Raw genomic sequence first — 17979 nt, forward strand, 5'->3', positions numbered from 1 at the left:
CTATACCAGGCGGTGTCAGAGGAAGGCCCAAAAAATTGCCAAAGACTCCAGCCACCCTAGTTATAGACTGTTATCTGTGCTACCACACGGCGAGCGGTACCGGAGCACCAAGTCTAGCTCCAGAAGGCTTCTTAACAGCTTCTAACCCTAAGCCATAAGAATCCTGAAGAGCTAATCAAATGGCTCCCCGGACTATTTGCATTGTCCCCCCTTAACCCATATTTTTACACTGCTGCTACTCTTTGTTTATTATCTATGCATAGTAATTTTACCTCTACCTACATAAACATATGACCTCAGTAACCTCGACGAACCGGTTCCTGATTTTATTTATTAATTTTTACTTATATATATATATATTTTTTTACACCTTTTTTCTTAAAACTGCATTGTTGGTTAAGTAAGCGTTTCACTGTAAGGTCTACAGTGTTGTATTCGGTGCATGTGACAAATAACATTTGATTCGATTTTTATTTACATTTTTCCATGTGTTATTTCACAGTTTTGATGTATTCACTATTATTCTACAATGTAGAAAATATTAAAAATAAAGAAAAACCCTTGAATGAGTAGGTGTCCACACTTTTGAATGGTATTATATATATATATATATATATATATATATATATATATATATATATATATATTGAAATATATATAATATATATTGAAATATTGAATTTGAAATGTATATATATAGTTGAAATCGGGAAGTTTACATACACTTAGGTTGGAATCATTAAAACTCGTTTTTCAACCACTCCACACATTTCTTGTTAACAAACTATAGTTTTGGCAAGTCGGTTAGGACATCTACTTTGTGCATGACGTAAGTCATTTTTCCAACAATTGTTTACAGACAGATTATTTCACTTATAATTCACTGTATCACAATTCCAGTGGGTCAGAAGTTTACATAGACTACGTTGACCGTGCCTTTAAACAGCTTGGAAAATTCCAGAAAATTATTTCATGGCTTTAGAAGCTTCTGCTAATTTACATAATTTGAGTCAATTGGAGGTGTACCTGTGGATGTCTTTCAAAGGCCTACTTTCAAACTGTGTCTCTTTGCTTGACGCCATGGGAAAATCAAAAGAAATCAGCCAAGACCTTAGAAAAAAATGATAGATAGTCTGGTTCATCCTTGGGAGCAATTTCCAAATGGCTGAAGGTACCATGTTCATCAATGCAAACAATAACACGCAAGTATAAACACCATGGGACCAAGCAGCCGTCATACCGCTCAGGCAGGAGACGCGTTTTGTCTCCTAGAGATGAACACACTTTTGTGCAAAAAGTGCAAATCAATCCCAGAACAACAGCAAAGGACCTTGTGAAGATGCTGGAGGAAACAGGTACAAAAGTATCTATATCCACAGTAAAATGAGTCCTATATCGACATAACCTGAAAGGACGCTCAGCAAGGAAGAAGCCACTGCTCCAAAACCGCCATAAAAAAAGACAGACTACGGTTTGCAACTGCACATGGGGACAAAGATTGTACTTTTTGGAGAAATGTCCTCTGGTCTGATGAAACAAAAATAGAACTGTTTGGCCATAATGACCATCGTTATGTTTGGAGGGAAAAGGGGAGGCTTGCAAGCCGAAGAACACCTTCCCAACCGTGAAGCACGGGGGTGGCAGCATCATGTTGTGGGGGTGCTTTGCTGCAGGAGGGACTGGTGCACTTCACAAAATAGATGGCATCATGAGGTAAGAAAATTATGTGGATATATTGAAGCAACATCTCAAGACATCAGAAGTTAAAGAAGTTAAAGCTTGGTCGCAAATGGGTCTTCCAAATGGACAATCTCCCCAAGCGTACTTCCAATGTTGTGGCAAAATGGCTTAAGGACATCAAAGGCAAGGTATTGGAGTGGCCATCACAAAGCCCTGACCTCCATCCTATAGAACATTTGTGGGCAGAACTGAAAAAGCGTGTGTTAGCAAGGAGGCCAACAAACCTGACTCCGTTACACCAGCTCTGTCAGGAGGAATGAGCCAAAATTCACCCAACTTATTGTGGGAAGCTTGTGGAAGGCTACCCGAAACATTTGACCCAAGTGAAACAATGTATAGGAAATGCTACCAAATACTAATTGAGTGTACGTAAACTTCTGACCCACTGGGAATGTGATGAAAGAAATGAAAGCTGAAATAAATAATTATCTCTACTATTATTCTGACATTTCACTTTCTAAAAATAACGTGGTGATCCTAACTGACCTAAAACAGGGAATTTGTATTAGGATTAAATGTCAGGAATTGTGAAGATTTGGCTAAGGTGTATATATATATTATATATTAGGGCTTTGTCGTTATCAAACATTTTCCCTGTAAATGTCAAAGTAGTCACTAGCCCTATTCAAAGCCAATAGTGTTATCCAGAGCGCACGTGTCATAGCCTATCCAGGTGTGAGAATCCTCACCACCGTGTTCTAATGGTCCTAATGGTTCTAATAGCCGCGTTACGGTTTCCTCTGGAAAAGCAAACCTGGAGCCCAGCAGCTCCCGCCGAGACAGCAAACTGGCGCAAACGGAACAAATGGGTAGGGACATGCGGACTTATACCATTACTCAGAACACTCGAACTCGCTATCAGCGTAACCAGTCGATAATTATCAGGAGGACACTATCTATTCAACTTGCAGCATGCACCAACATCGTTGGACTGATTGCGTTAATTACATTACAATGATTACATACGAATTCACGTTAAAAACGCAGAAAACAGTGACATGATTGCACTTCAGGCAATGCTTGAGAAATGAAAGTCTAATTCTGTCCAAAATCTAGGATTTAAACATGAATGAAACCCCTGTTTTTTTTCTTCACATTGGGACCTCCCTACCCTAAACCCTTACCCTAATCCTAACCATAATCAAAACTATTTCCTAACCTAAACCCTTACCTTAACCATTTTACATTTCAACTTCAATGGGACATCCCAAGGAACCCGGATAGCAAGAACCTAAATTAAACGTCAATAGACATTTCAGAAAATAATAATCGCATGCTTATCATGCTTATCGTGGTAACACATTTGCCCATGGTTTACACATACGTTGTGACAAGATATGATGAGTAATATCCATTACAAGGAAAGGGATTGTCTTTTCTCACTGACAACAGTCAGCAGATGAAGACAAGAACAAAGAAAAAGAGTCATCCAACAGGCTCCAAAGGGCCACACAAAAGTATTCTGGATCATTTATTTGATCTTTCTATTCTATTCTATGACGATGCTCAGAGGATGACTAAGGTCTTGACCAGAAAAGACAGACTATGGCCGACTGATGTGGAATAGAGAGCTGTCCAACAAAACCAACAGTCATCCGGAAGTATTCCAGATCATTTATTGTCTCTTTCTATTCTAAGAAGATTATAATGTGTTCTAGAAGGCTGGAAGGTCATCACCAGAACAGGCTATGGTCAAGTCACCTGACTTCAACAAATAGTACTAGCATTTAGACAAAAGCTGTCCGGATATCTGATCTCTAAAATAGAGCCTTTGCAACAACAACAAGGAATGGCACAGCTTGTTTACTTTGCTCATCTGTGTGTGTGTGTGTGTGTGTGTGTGTGTGTGTGTGTGTCCCACTGTTTTCACATTTGCTGATAGATAGTAGAGGCACAGAGAACTCCCTCCCTTCTCCTCCCCAAAAGCCTCTCTCTCCCCCATGGTGTGGAATGCCAGTAATTGGCGACCAACTGCTCTTTTGTCTTATGTACATATGTTCCTTTCACAAGGTCAATATGACCCTTATCTAGGCAAAACTTAAAATAATTGTGGTGGTGGTGATAACATTTTGAGCTAAAAAAAAGCTTAGGATACTTACATAATCCTCTCAGTCCCTTTTGGGGACTTTGGGGCGGTCAGGCTAAATAAAAACACGTCAGGTTGCTGTGAAGTTGGCCTTGTAGGCCTGTAGCCTTGGCTAGAATGAGTTCAGGGATGTCTTGGTGTCTGGGTTGGCTTGGCATGGAGAGACAGTGGGTAGTTTGAGCTCTATGGCTTCAGATATAGTGAGAGTAATGTGGAAAGTGTGCTCACCAACACTGATCTGCTTTTATGGAGCGGTCTAATATGGTAGTTAGTTACATGAGCAGATTGTAAGTAATTACTTTACATGTACAGCCCAGGTCAATTCTATTTGAATTCATTCAATTCAGGGCATGAATTGAAATTCGATTGAAACTCAATAAATGATTTAAAAAGACCATATGAAATAAAATTCAATTAATGTTTTGAAAAGTCCACACTGAAAATAACTGTCCATTTTCAATCTCCTGATTTGTCTGAATTGACCTGAAACCTGGTGTATGTGTGTAACCACAGTGTGTCCCTGCCTCTAGCCCTCCTGACCACGCCTCACCCCTCTGGCCTCATTACGGGAGATGTTGGGGTGTCAGGTCAGCCCTCGCTTCCCTCCACTTACAGCTCCACAGGCACACTCCAGGGCCCAATTCCCCCCTCTCCAGGGCCCAGTGCCCCCCTCCCCTCCTCTCTCTCCTAGCATCCTGTGCTAGCTGTGCTAGCAGTGCTGGCTGTGCCACTAGAGATTCTGGATTCGAGTCCAGGCTCTGTCACAGCCGGCTGCGACCGGGAGACCCATGAGGTGGCGCGCAATTGGCCCAGCGTCGTCCGGGTTAGGGGAAGGTTTTCCTTGTCCCATCGCGCACTAGCGACTCCTGTGGCGGGCCAGGCGCAGTGCACGCTGACAAGGTAGCCAGGTGTACAGTGTTTCCTCCGACACATTGGTGCGGCTGGCTTCCAGGTTAAGAGGGAATTGTGTCAAGAAGCAGTGCGGCTTGGTTGGGTTGTGTTTCGGAAGATGCGAAGATCTCGACCTTCGCCTCCCGAGTCCGTACGGGAGTTGCAGCGATGAGACAAGACTGTAACTTCAAATTGGATACCACGATATTGGGGGAAAGGGGGGAAGAGACAGTCCTGTTTTGTACAGAGTTTACATAGGGGTAAAGTGACAAGGCAACAGGATAGGTAATAGACTGAGCTGTAGCAGCAGTGTCTGTGGAGCAGTAGCAGCAGCAGCGTATGTGGTGAGTGTGAAGGTGTGTGTGTGTGTGAAAGTGTGTGTGTGTGTGTGTGTGTGTGGCATCCATATGCATGTGTGCGCATATTATGTACAGTACCAGACAAAAGTTTGGACACATCTACTCATTCAAGGGTTTTTCTTTATTTGTACTATTTTCTACATTGTATGGCCCGGAGCCTCCAGAGACGATTCAAGGTCCGGAGCCTCCAGAGCTGATCCATGGCCTGGAGCCTCCAGAGACGATTCAAGGTCCGGAGCCTCCAGCGACGGTTCCCAGTCCGGAGCCGCCAGCTACTTTGCGACTACTTAGCATGTTAGGTACCCTTCCTCTTCCCCTGACTTTATCCTTAACCCTTTTAGCTAACCCTTCCCTTAATTAACCCTAACCCTTTAATCTAACTCCTAAACTTAACCCTAACCTTAATCGTAACCCCTAACCTAGTTAACGTTAGCCAGCTAGCTAACGTTAGCTACAACCAATTGAAATTTGTAACATTTCATATATTATGAAAATACGTAACATATTGTATGTTTGCAAATTCGTAATATTTTGTATGAATTGTAATTCTTAACATATCATACAAGATGGATGATGGAGAGCCACAAATTAATACATACCATACAAAACGTAACATGTCATACTAAATCAGATTTACGTACAGAATAATACGAAATGCTCTGAGACCAGGTTGCTCTGCAGAGTGTTGACCCTGTTAAGCAGCCTGTGAAGATACTGCGAGACATTGGGGCATTCCAGTGCTTCATTTTGGAGGGGGTTTTGCCTTTGTCTGACACTTCAGCAACTGGTTACAGCGTGTTAGTTCAAGGTGTGGAGATGGAAGTTCCTTTGTTTAATGTGGAACTTGAGTCTGATCTTGTTTATGGTTCTGTTGTCATAGGAGTGAGGCCTATCCTACTTGTGAATGTGGTCTCATTCCTTTTGGGCAATGATTTCACTGTCGGGAAGGTTGTGCCAAATCCTGTTGTTTGTAGCGAACCCAGAGTGGGGGAACCTAATGGGTTATCGGAAAAGTACCCTAGTGTTCCCAGCGTGCGCTATGTCTAAGAAAAATAGCAGAGAGCCATTATTTTCAGCTTTTGAGCTTCCTCAGATAGTGTTTTATTATGTGTTGGTCTCTACCCATCTTGTGGTCTATACCGATCCTAATCCTCTTGTTTTCATGCAAAAGACCACAATAGCTGACTCCTTAGCTGGAGTCTCATATTGCAGGAGTTTCCCCTTCAAATCAGACATGTCTGCATTAAGGACAACTTGGTTGCAGATTGTTTTTCAAGGGTGGGCAGTCCAAAAAGTTTTGTGTTTTGTGTTTAGCCAGTGTATAGCCCAGGCACACATTTTGTTTTGACTGCAGGTTTTGCCATATTGGAGATGAGTTCTGTTTTGGTTGGGCTCATCCCAAGAGGATGGGAGTTAGAAAGGTACAAAGATCAACATTTTACCTCTGTTTTTCAAAACTTCTTGAGTTTTAGACAGCTATATACACTGAACAAAAATATAAACACAACATGTAAAGTGTTGGTCCCATGTTTCATGAGCTGAAATAAGCTTATTTCTCTCAAATGTTGTGCACAAATTTGTTTACATCCCTGTTAGTGAGCATTTCTCCTTTGCAAAGATAATCCATCCACCTAACAGCTGTGGCATATCCAGAAGATGATTAAACAGCATGCTCATTACATAGGTGCACCTTGTGCTGGGGACAATAACAGGCAACTCAAAAATGTGCAGTTTTGTCACGCCACACAGTGCCACAGACGTCTCAAGATGAGGGAGCATGCAATTGGCATGCTGACTGCAGGAATATCCAAGCTGACTGCAGGAATATCCAATATCCAATATCCGAGCTGTTGCCAAATAATTGAGTGTTCATTTCTTTAACATAAACCACTTCCAAAATTATTTTAGAGAAAATGGACAGTACGTCCAACCAGCCTCACAAACACAGACCACATGTCACCACACCAGCCCAGGACCTACACATCTGAGACAAGCCACCCGGACAGCTGATGAAACTGAGGAGAATTTCTGTCTGTAATAAAGCCCTTTTGTGGGGAAGAATTATTCTGATTGGCTGGGCCTGGTTCCCCAGTGGGTGGGCCTGGTTCCCAAGTGGGTGGGCCAGTTATGTGAAATCCATAGATTAGGCCATCATTTATTTATTTCAATTGATTGATTTCCTTCTATGAACTGTAACTCAGTAAAATCTTTGACACTGTTACATTTTGAGTTTATATTTTTGTTCAGCATATATACGGTTTTAAAAATTAGAAAAAGATTATAAAAAAAGGCTATATAAAACAAGAGTGGCTGTTTTCTCTTGTACAATAGACAGACAATAAAGACCAGGTTTAAATTGGAGAAAACTACGCATTTAAGTAGCAAATCATTTAGGCTGATCAATTTGTGAAATGGGAGTTGTTTTCTGTTGGTTTTGAGCAAAAAAATGGGATAAATAAATACGGCCCTTTTTCAGGACCCTGTCTTTCAAAGATAATTAGTAAAAATCCAAATAACATCACAGATCTTCATTGTAAAGGGTTTAAACACTGTTTCCCATGCTTGTTCAATGAACCATAAACAATAAATGATCATGCACCTGTTAAGACACTAACAGCTTACAGACGGTAGGCAATTAAGGTCACAGTTATGAAAACGTAGGACACTAAAGAGGCCTTTCTACTGACTCTGAAAAACACACAAAAAATGCCCAGTGTCCCTGCTCATCTGCATGAACGTGCCTTAGGCATGCTGCAAAGGAGGCATGAGAACTGCAGATGTGGCCGGGGAAATAAATTGCAATGTCCGGACTGTGAGACGCCTAACACACTGCTACAGGTAGACAGGACGGACAGCTGATCGTCCTCGCAGTGGCAGACCATGTGTAAAAACACCTGCACAGGATCGGTACATCCAAACATCACACCTGCAGGACAGGTACAGGATGGCAACAACAACTGCCCGAGTTACAGCAGGAACGCACAATTCCTCCATCAGTGCTCAGACTGTCCGTAATAGGCTGAGAGAGGCTGGACTGAGGGCTTGTAGGCCTGTTGTAAGGCAGGTCCTCACCAGATATCACCGGCAACAACGTCGCATATGGGCACAAACCCACTGTCGCTGGACCAGACAGGATTGTCAAAAAGTGCTCTTCACTGACGAGTCGTGATTTGGTCTCACCAGGGGTGATGGGCAGATTCGCGTGTATCGTCGAAGGAATTAGCGTTACACCGAGGCCTGTACTCTGGAGTGGGATCGATTTGGAGGTGGAGGGTCCGTCATGGTCTGGGGTGGTGTGTCACAGCATCATCAGACTGAGCTTATAAATGTATTTATATAGCCCTTCGTACATCAGCTGATATCTGAAAGTGGTGTACAGAAACGCAGCCTAAAACCCCAAACAGCAAGCAATGGTACACATCCGGCTGATAGAGAGGCGTTTATTATGTTCAACATAGGAGGGCCAAGCACAGGAAGCATCTCTTTCAGTAGTTTAGTTGGAATAGGGTCCAGTATGCAGCTTGAAGGTTTAGAGGCCATGATTATTTTCATCATTGTGTCAAGAGATATAGACCTAAAACACTTGAGTGTCTCTATTGATCCTATGTCCTGGCAGAGTTGTACAGACTTAGGACAACTAAGCTTTGGAGAAATATGCAGATTTAAAGAGGAGTCAGTAATTTGCTTTCTAATGATCATGATCTTTTCCTCAAAGAAGTTCATGAATTTATTACTGCTGAAGTGAAAGCCATCCTCTCTTGGGGAATGCTGCTTTTTAGTTAGCTTTGCAACAGTATCAAAAAGACATTTCGTATTGTTCTTATTTTCCTCAATAAAGTTGGAAAAATAGGATGATCGAGCAGCAGTGAGGGCTCTTCGATACTGCACGGTACTGTCTTTCCAAGCTAGTCGGAAGACTTCCAGTTTGGTGTGGCGCCATTTCCGTTCCAATTTTCTGGAAGTTTGCTTCAGAGCTCGGGTATTTTTTGTGTACAAGGGAGCAAGTTTCTTATGACAAATGTTTTTAGTTTTAAGGGGTGCAACTGCATCAAGGGTTTTGCTCAAGGTTAAATTGAGTTCCTCAGTTAGGTGGTTAACTGATTTTTGTCCTCTGACGTCCTTGGGTAGGCAGAGGGAGTCTGGAAGGGCATCAAGGAATCTTTGGGTTGTCTGAGAATTTATAGCACAACTTTTGATGCTCCTTGATTGGGGTCTGAGCAGATTATTTGTTGCGATTGCAAACGTAATAAAATGGTGGTCCAATAGTCCAGGACTTTGAGGAAAAACATTAAGATCCACAACATTTATTCCATGGGACAAAACTAGGACCAGAGTATGACTGACAGTGAGTAGGTCCAGAGACATCTTGGACAAAACCCACTGAGTCGATGATGGCTCCGAAAGCCTGTGGACTTTTCCATGTGAATATTAAAATCACCAAAAATGTGAATATTATCTGCTATGACTACAAGGTCTGATAGGAATTCAGGGAACTCAGTGAGGAACGCTGTATATGGCCCAGGAGGCCTGTAAACAGTAGCTATAAAAAGTGATTGAGTAGGCTGCAGAGATTTCATGACTAGAAGCTCAAAAGAAGAAGGGTAATTTAAGTGTAGGAAAGGATGAAACAGCGTCTGTACCACCAGTAAGTACAGATAGTAGTATGAAAAACATTTTTACATTTTTTATGAATTGAAATTTGATATCATAAATGTTAACAACACCTTCGCCATTGCGGGATGCGCGGGGGATATGGTCACTAGTGTAACCAGGAGGTGAGGCCTCATTTAACACGGTAAATTCATGAGGATTTATCCATGTTTCAGTCAGGCCAATCACATCAAGATTATGATCAGTGATTAGTTCATTGACTATAACTGCCTTGGAAGTGAGGGATCTAACATTAAGTAGCCCTATTTTGAGATGTGAGGTATCACAATCTCTTTCAGTAATGGCAGGAATGGCGGAGGTCAAATCCCCAGTTTAAGCTAGAGATATCATTTTGCTTGGGCTGCGTCTCAATTAGCCACCATCTGCCTATGTGGGCCTTCGGGGGAGGTTGGGCGAGCTACAGCGTTGTTTGTCAGACCATGAGACATCCAGAAAACAAGTGTCATGGGACTCATCTGAAGCTAACCTATACAAATGAATGGATGCATGGAGGTAGATGATTCTAACAAAAATAAGGGGTTAAATATGTATCCAAAAAAATATATATATTTGAGCTTTTTTATATATCCTAGATATAGGACAGACACTTCAAAACCTTATTCGTGATTTATTTTTTGCCTGTCTTTTTTTGCCATTTATGCGTGTGTTATTCAATGCGTTTCTATGGGCTAACATTATTATACCTAACAAAAGTTATACCTAAAGGGGTGCAACAATTCTAAATCAAATAGCTAAATGGTGTTATGACCTTCTTAAAATAATTCCATATGTTAGCTTTAGCACCCCCCCAAGAAATTGGACGATCGCCCTATAGTGGTGAAAGGAAGAACTGCCGAAAATGCACAGTCACTGTGACACAGTGAGTTAATGATAACGCAATGGTGCAGGAAATGAAGAAATGTTTTCAAATGCTGGAAGTGAATGCTGAAATTAAACATTTAACTATGCAAATGAGCAAAAGCTGTGTGAATTAAGGAAATAAATGCCTGGCTCAAATAGAAGCCTGTCTCAAGCTTGTGTTCAGTGATTTAAGCAAATAAACGCCCGGGCTATTAATTGAAGTTTTACAGTAGATACAGTGTTGAGTGACACATTAGGTCCACAGTCTGTTATATTCAGAGACAGTCGATGTAGGCTTACAGTAGGAGTATAAATGTATCACAACCGGCCATGATCGGGAGTTCCATAGGGAAGCGCACTGGGTTAGGGGAAGGTTTGGCCGGGGTAGGCCGTCATTGTAAAATAAGAATTTGCTCTTAAATGACTTGCCTAGTTAAATAAAGGTTACATAAACATGTAATTAAAATAAAATGCATGTATTCAAATAAATAAAAACAAAGAGACCAAAATGAGCATTTACTCAAAAGTTAAGAAATGTTTACAGTCCATTAAAGTAGTTCAACAGCACACTGCATTACATTACACTATAATATTACAGAGATATCCCTATGATGAAAAGTAATGATACCCCATTGACGGTCACTGTGTGTCCACAATGTACTGTATTGTATGTGTGTAACCACAGAGTGACTTTGCCTCTAGCCCTCCTGACCACACCTCACACTTCTGGCCTCATTTGGGGAGGTGTTGGGGTGTCAGGTCAGCCTTCACTCCCTCCCCTCACACCACCACAAGCACACTACAGGGTCCAGAGCCCCCCTCCCCCTTTCTCCTAGCACCTTGTTAGAGCCAGTTTCATGCAGGAGAAACACACTACAATGTCCCAGAGTTCCCACATCAGCACCTAGTCTACACACTCTCACTGTGACCTGCAGGCACTCACACACATGCCTGAACAAGCTCAGCTACACACTTTTAGCCACTGCACTGACCCTGTATTGACCCGTATTCATTTGGTAGAGAAACAATGAAAGTCAACACATACAAAACGACATAGCCCACACTCTTATACCCCTAACATTCAGCTACTTGGATTCTCATGTCATCACTGGGCAGTGAGAGGGAAAGAGGGATGTGGCTGTAAAAAAAAAATTCTTTCATTCCCAGGGATATCCAAATGTATTTTTTTATATAGGATTCGTTTTGGAATTACACCCTTATCCTTCTGGTGTTGGTCTCTGATGATTTTCAAACATGTTTCTGAGGAGTTGTATTTGTATTATATTTCTATAGGTTGCCAAGATGTCATCTTCAAAATGGAACGATGGTTTCCGAAATGCTTCTGGACAGTCAGTGAACAGCTAAGTTGTTTTAATACCTGTATTATCAATGTTACCTCTGTAATTTCATTCTTGTGTGTTATAGGTCAGAGCAGGGTCAGTAGTTCAGAGTGTGTTTCTGGGACTGTGTGTGTCATCATGGCTGTGTGTACAGGTGGTGTAAGGAATGTAGTAGTCTATAGGTGGTGGTGTGGGAACAGGTCTCAGTTTTGGGAGAGGCAGTGTGTTTCCTCTCAGGGTGAGACTGGCTCTAACAAGGTGCTAGGTGCTAGAGAGGAGAGGGGGAGAGGGGGCACTGGGCCCTAGAGTGTGCCGTTGGAGGTGTGAGGAGAGGGGGTGAGGGCTGACCTGACACCCCAGCACCTCCCATAATGAGGCCAGAGGGGTGAGGCATGGTCAGGAGGGCCAGCGGCAGGGACACACTGTGGTTACACACATACTGGACACCAAGTGACCCTCTACTAGGGTCACACTAACATGAGAAACAATTGGAGCAATCTTTGCGCAAAGTTCACTCTAAAGATAGAAGTACTGTATACTGCGTTGTGAATATTCAGTCCTCCTGTCTCATACTGTGAGATAGACTAAAGCACCCTCTGGCGACTTCATTCATGAATTGCATTTCAAACCATTACAGTAAATGGTTTGAGCCATCCAAGTTGGACTGTTCTCTTTGCTACCGTACGGCAAGCAGCACCGATGTACCAAGTCTGGAACCAACAGGACCCTGAACAGCTTCTACCCCCAAACTATAACTCTGCTAAATAGTCAGTTAAATACTTAACCAATATGTACCCGGACTATCTGCATTGACCCCTTTTGCTCAAACTCTTTTGACGCATAACATACACTGCAGTTACTGTTTATCACCTATCCTGTCGCCTAGTCACTTTATCCCTGCCTATATACAGTGTATTTGGAAAGTATTCAGACCCCTTGACTTTTTCCACATTTTGCTATGTTATAGCCTTATTTTAAAATGGATTCAAAAAAATTGCTCATCAATCTACACACAATACCCCATAATGACAACGTAAAAACAGAAATGTTTAAAGTTACTATTGGCCTTATGGTGAATTACCTGATCGTTATCATTCCTCTCCGGCAACTGAGTTAGGAAGGACGCCAGTATCTTCATAGTGACTGGGTGTATTGATACACCATCCAAAGTGTAATTAATAACTTCACCATGCTCAAAGGGATATTCAGTCTCATTTTTTTATTTTTACCCATCTACCAATTGGTGCCCTTCTTTGTGAGGTATTAGAAAACTTCCCTGGTCTTTGTGGTTGAATCTGTGTTTGAAATTCACTGTTCGACTGAGGGACCTTACAATTATCTGTATGTGTGGGGTACAGAGATGAGGCAGTCATTCCAACATTATGTTAAACACTATTATTGCACACAGAGTGAGTCCATGCAACTTATTATGTTACTTGCTAAGCACATTTTTACTCCTGAACTTATTTAGGCTTGTCATCACAAAGGGGTTGAATACTTATTGACTCAAGGATTTTCCTTTTTTATTCATTTGTAAAAATGTTTTAAAAAAACTAAAATCTAAATTGTATACATTTTTCTTTCAGGCTGTAGCACAACAAAATGTGGAAACCGTCAAGGGGTGTGAATACTTTCTGAAGCCACTGTATATGTAATAAATATCTGTAAAAAAACAAACAAATGTAAGTAACTTTTGGATGGGCCAATAAAATAAATATGAATAATGAGTATGTTGTCACGACTTCCGCCAAAGTTGGTGCCTCTCCTTGTTCGGGCGGCGTTCGGCGGTCGTCGTCACTGGCTTTCTAGCTGCCACCAATCAACGTTTCTTTTTCCATTTGTTTTGTCTTGATTGTACACACCTGGTTCCCACTACGTTAGAATTTATTCTCTATTTAACCCTCTGATTCCCACATGGTTTTGTGCGTGTTTGTTCTTTGTTTAGTGTTCAAGACTTCTGTGAGCTGGTGTGTTTTCCCTGCGTGGAAATATTTGTTTTGTTTGGAAATATTTTGTTTCTTTTCGAGTAAAGTACATCTTTTACTCAGTTCTGTGTCCTGCGCCTGACTCCGTCCTAACCGCTGCACATTGACACTTGACATATGTAAGTGGGGTTAGGGTGGTGAGTTTCCCCTTACACAGAAAGGGCTTTGGGTGTCTAGAAATGACATAGTTTAAGTCTATTATTATTATTAAAGTATATTATTATTATTAAATTGCTGCCATCTTCCATACGTTGATGACCGTGCCTTTGTACAGAGATGGAAACTGTTACAAACTGTTACATCTACCGATCCTTGACTTCGGCGATGTCATTTACAAAATAGCCCCCAACACTCTAATCAGCAAACTGGATGTAGTCTATCACAGTGCCATCTGTTTTGTCACCAAAGCCGCATATAATACCCACCACTGGGACCTCTATGCTCTCGTTGGCTGGCCCTCACTACATATCCGTCGCCAAACCCACTGGCTCCAGGTCATCTATAAGTCTTTGCTAGGTAAAGCCCCACCATATCTCAGCTCACTGGTCACCATAGCTACACCCACATGTAACACGCGCTCCAGCAGGTATATTGCACTGGTCATCTCCAAAGCCAACACTTACTTTGGCCGCCTTTCCTTCCAGTTCTCTGCTGCCAATGACTGGAACGAATAGCAACAAAAATTCTGAAGCTGGAGTCTCTTATCTCCATCTCTTTAAGCATCAGCTGTCAGAGCAGCTTACCGATCACTGCACAGCCAATCTGTAAATAGCACACCCGACTACCTCATCCCCATATTTTTACTTACCCTCTTGCTCTTTTGCACCCCAGTGCAAGTGTAATATTGGGATAACTCAAAATTGTATACATTTCAACTTTATATCTGACATTTAAGCCCATAACCACGTGTGTGTGGTGTGTACTTTGGTTTCAAAGTAGATTTGTACCAAGAAACACTCTGTGTGACCCTGATTTAGTCCACTGCAGTAAAAGGTTTTAAGATAGCTAGGTGGGACAACCACATAACATTTTCCCTCAATAAAGTAGCAATCAGCTAAATCAGAAGTACATTCTCCCTCAATAAAGTAGCAGTCATCAAAGTCAGAGCTAGTAAGAAAAACATGTGCATGTCTCTCCCCTGCACGCCGGTCGGCATACGCATCATCATACTCCATCATCTAAACCTGCGTACGTGTTATCACATCTGATTGGTCGAGTAGGAGATCCTGATTTTTTGGCTGTGGTAACTAGTGATGACCCTCCTAAAGGTATTCCAATAGGTTCAACAACTCCCCATTTCTCACATTAGTATGTCTTCCACTTAGCGTCAGTATTCAGGTCACTGAAAGGCATATGTACATTGTCAAAAACACCTTCTACAGCTCCACTTGGGTTGTCAGGGAGGACTACTCTCAGAGTTTACCCTTAAGACTTCACATATTCATCCATGCTTTCAACTACTTGAGAGCTCTATGGTTCTTCACTCGAATCTGATTGGGCTACATCAGGGGCACACATCTCTTGAGCCTGGTCTTTTGACATTTGAGAGCTCTATGGTTGTTCACTTGAATCTGATTGGGCTGCATCAGGGGCACACATTTGCAAAGGAACTTGATCAACTATCAATATTGGTCGAGTTGGTGGTGTATCAATATCAGCTAACTGGGCTTACTCACCACTATGGAAATTCCTTAGATGCTTTCTGAAACCTACTTAACTTTTAAATTGCAATGAACATCAAAATGATATTTTTACCTTGATGTAAACCATGCAAAAGCTTGAGGTGACGAATCAACGTGCAAGATGTGTCATTCAATGACTGGTAAATGTAGCATCTATATATTGTCAGTTTAACTCTCAGTTCCTTTACCTTGGAGCTCTCTGGTGCTGCCAACACCAATTTCAAACACTGTTGTCTGGAGGAAGATGTACATGGCACGGAGGGACTCGTCGTATGACGAAACAAAGAAAAACATTCACCTTGCAATCAAATGAAACATGGCATATTATCACAAAACATTCCAATTCACTCCCTGTTTGCCACATTAGAATATATTTTTGCCATCACGGGCCAGAATCATATTACAGGATTATACATCATGTGTATGACTGTGTTGACAGATATATCTACTGTAAATCACATCCAGATATGCTGCTTATTTAACTTTTTTAACATGCGCAGAAATAAACCACGTCCATGTTCTCCTTTTGGTAGGTATTTTCATTATTAAACATGCAATGAACTACACGGAGGGAAAAGTACACTGTGCATTCAGCACCACGGACAGAACTCTTGTTAACGGGTATGCACAACAACACAAGAAAGAGAGAGAGCTCAACATTACATTTCAACTACTCAATCAGTGTGAGGAGTGAAAGTCTCTGATGGGCATTGACTAGAGCAGTGAAGTCAGGTATAGTTTCTGATGTCGCCATGCACAGGATTGCTGATAGGTGAGAGTCAGTAAGAGATGATCTGTGCCTTGACTTGTTATATTTCATCACTGAAAATGTCTGTTCACATACATAGGTTGACCCAAACAGTACAAACATCTTCTGAGCATGACTCCTAATCTTTGGAAAGTTTTGTTCATCTAGAGATGCATAGAACCTCGTCAGTGACATTGTTTTGAATAGTTATCCAATCACTGCATCAGACTGAAGATCGATCAGCTCAAGTAGCAAGTCAGTATGATTGTTATCCACATTGAAGGTGAAAGGAGAGGCAACCAACAGAAAGCCATTTTCCACACTTTGAAATCCTCAAAACTACGAGAAAACTCACCGTTCAAAGCACACAGCAGCGATGTATACTTCTCCCGCTGGTCATCTGACAGGGAACAGACCAGTAGTGTCGGAAGGTGGGTGAGATTGTTGGCTTCTACTTGGCAGGTCTGGAGGAGTAATTTTCCCTCAGTCTGCAAAATCTGCCAAACATTCTTTATCTTGCAGCTGAGGGAAATCCACATACAGTATTTTCCTTTCATTGCAAAAACTCAGCAATCTCTGACTTCGGGTCCCACGCCTTTTTAAGCACCTTCCCCAAACTCAGCCATCTCACGTTTGTGTGGTAGGGGAGATCTGCATAACCCGACTCTGTCTCTTTCAACAGTGAGACAAACTGTCTGTGGTTTAAAGATTCTGCTCTTTTGAAGTTTACCACTTTAGTGACTGTATCCACAACTTGGCTCAACTTGTTTTTCAACTGTTCCATATTCTCTGAGATGTCGTCAACACGCCGTGTCACTTTTCGTCTTGACAGGGAAACATTGACAAACGGCTCTTTCTTGTCGGGGCAAAGTATTTAATGAATTCGCCCTCAGCGAATGTCTTGCTTTGTTTAGCAATTTTGTGGGACTGTACATAGCTAGTTCTTGCAATTCTGTTTGCTGAATGCAGTTTTGTGAAGTCCTTGCTGCTTTTACAACTGAGAACGCAACTCTTTCGATGCACGTGTCCTCTGCTCAGAAGACCTATTCCTATATTTCTCTGCAAGCTTCATCTGTAAGTGTCAGGACAAGTTGTAGCCTTTCAAGCCAGCGACGCTCTCTTTGCACACTAAGCACACCGCTTTCCCTGATACTTCAATAAAGACATGTCGATGTCCACTCTTGCTGGAACACCCTACAATCATTGTCTACTTTCCTTTTCTTTGAACACTTTTTTTTGCCATTTCTATCGAGCTACTATATATATATATATATATATATATATACAGTTGAAGTTTATATATATATATACACACAGTTGAAGTTTATATACATACAAACTTGTTTATCAACCACTTTTCTTGTTAACAAACTATAGTTTTGGCAAGTCTGTTAAGATATCTACTTTGTGCATGGCACAAGTAATTTTTTTGAACAATTGTTTACAGATTATTTCACTTATAATTCACTGTATCACAATTCCAGTGGGTCAGAAGTTTACATCCACTAAGTTGACTGTGCCTTTAAACAGCTTGGAAAATTCCAGAAAATGATGTCATGGCTTTAGAAGCCTCTGACATCATTTGAGTCCATTGGAGGTGTACCTGTGGATGTATTTCAAGGATTAACTTCAAACTC

This window comes from Oncorhynchus tshawytscha, linkage group LG17 (assembly GCF_018296145.1).
Source record: "Oncorhynchus tshawytscha isolate Ot180627B linkage group LG17, Otsh_v2.0, whole genome shotgun sequence".
Taxonomy (NCBI): domain Eukaryota; kingdom Metazoa; phylum Chordata; class Actinopteri; order Salmoniformes; family Salmonidae; genus Oncorhynchus; species Oncorhynchus tshawytscha.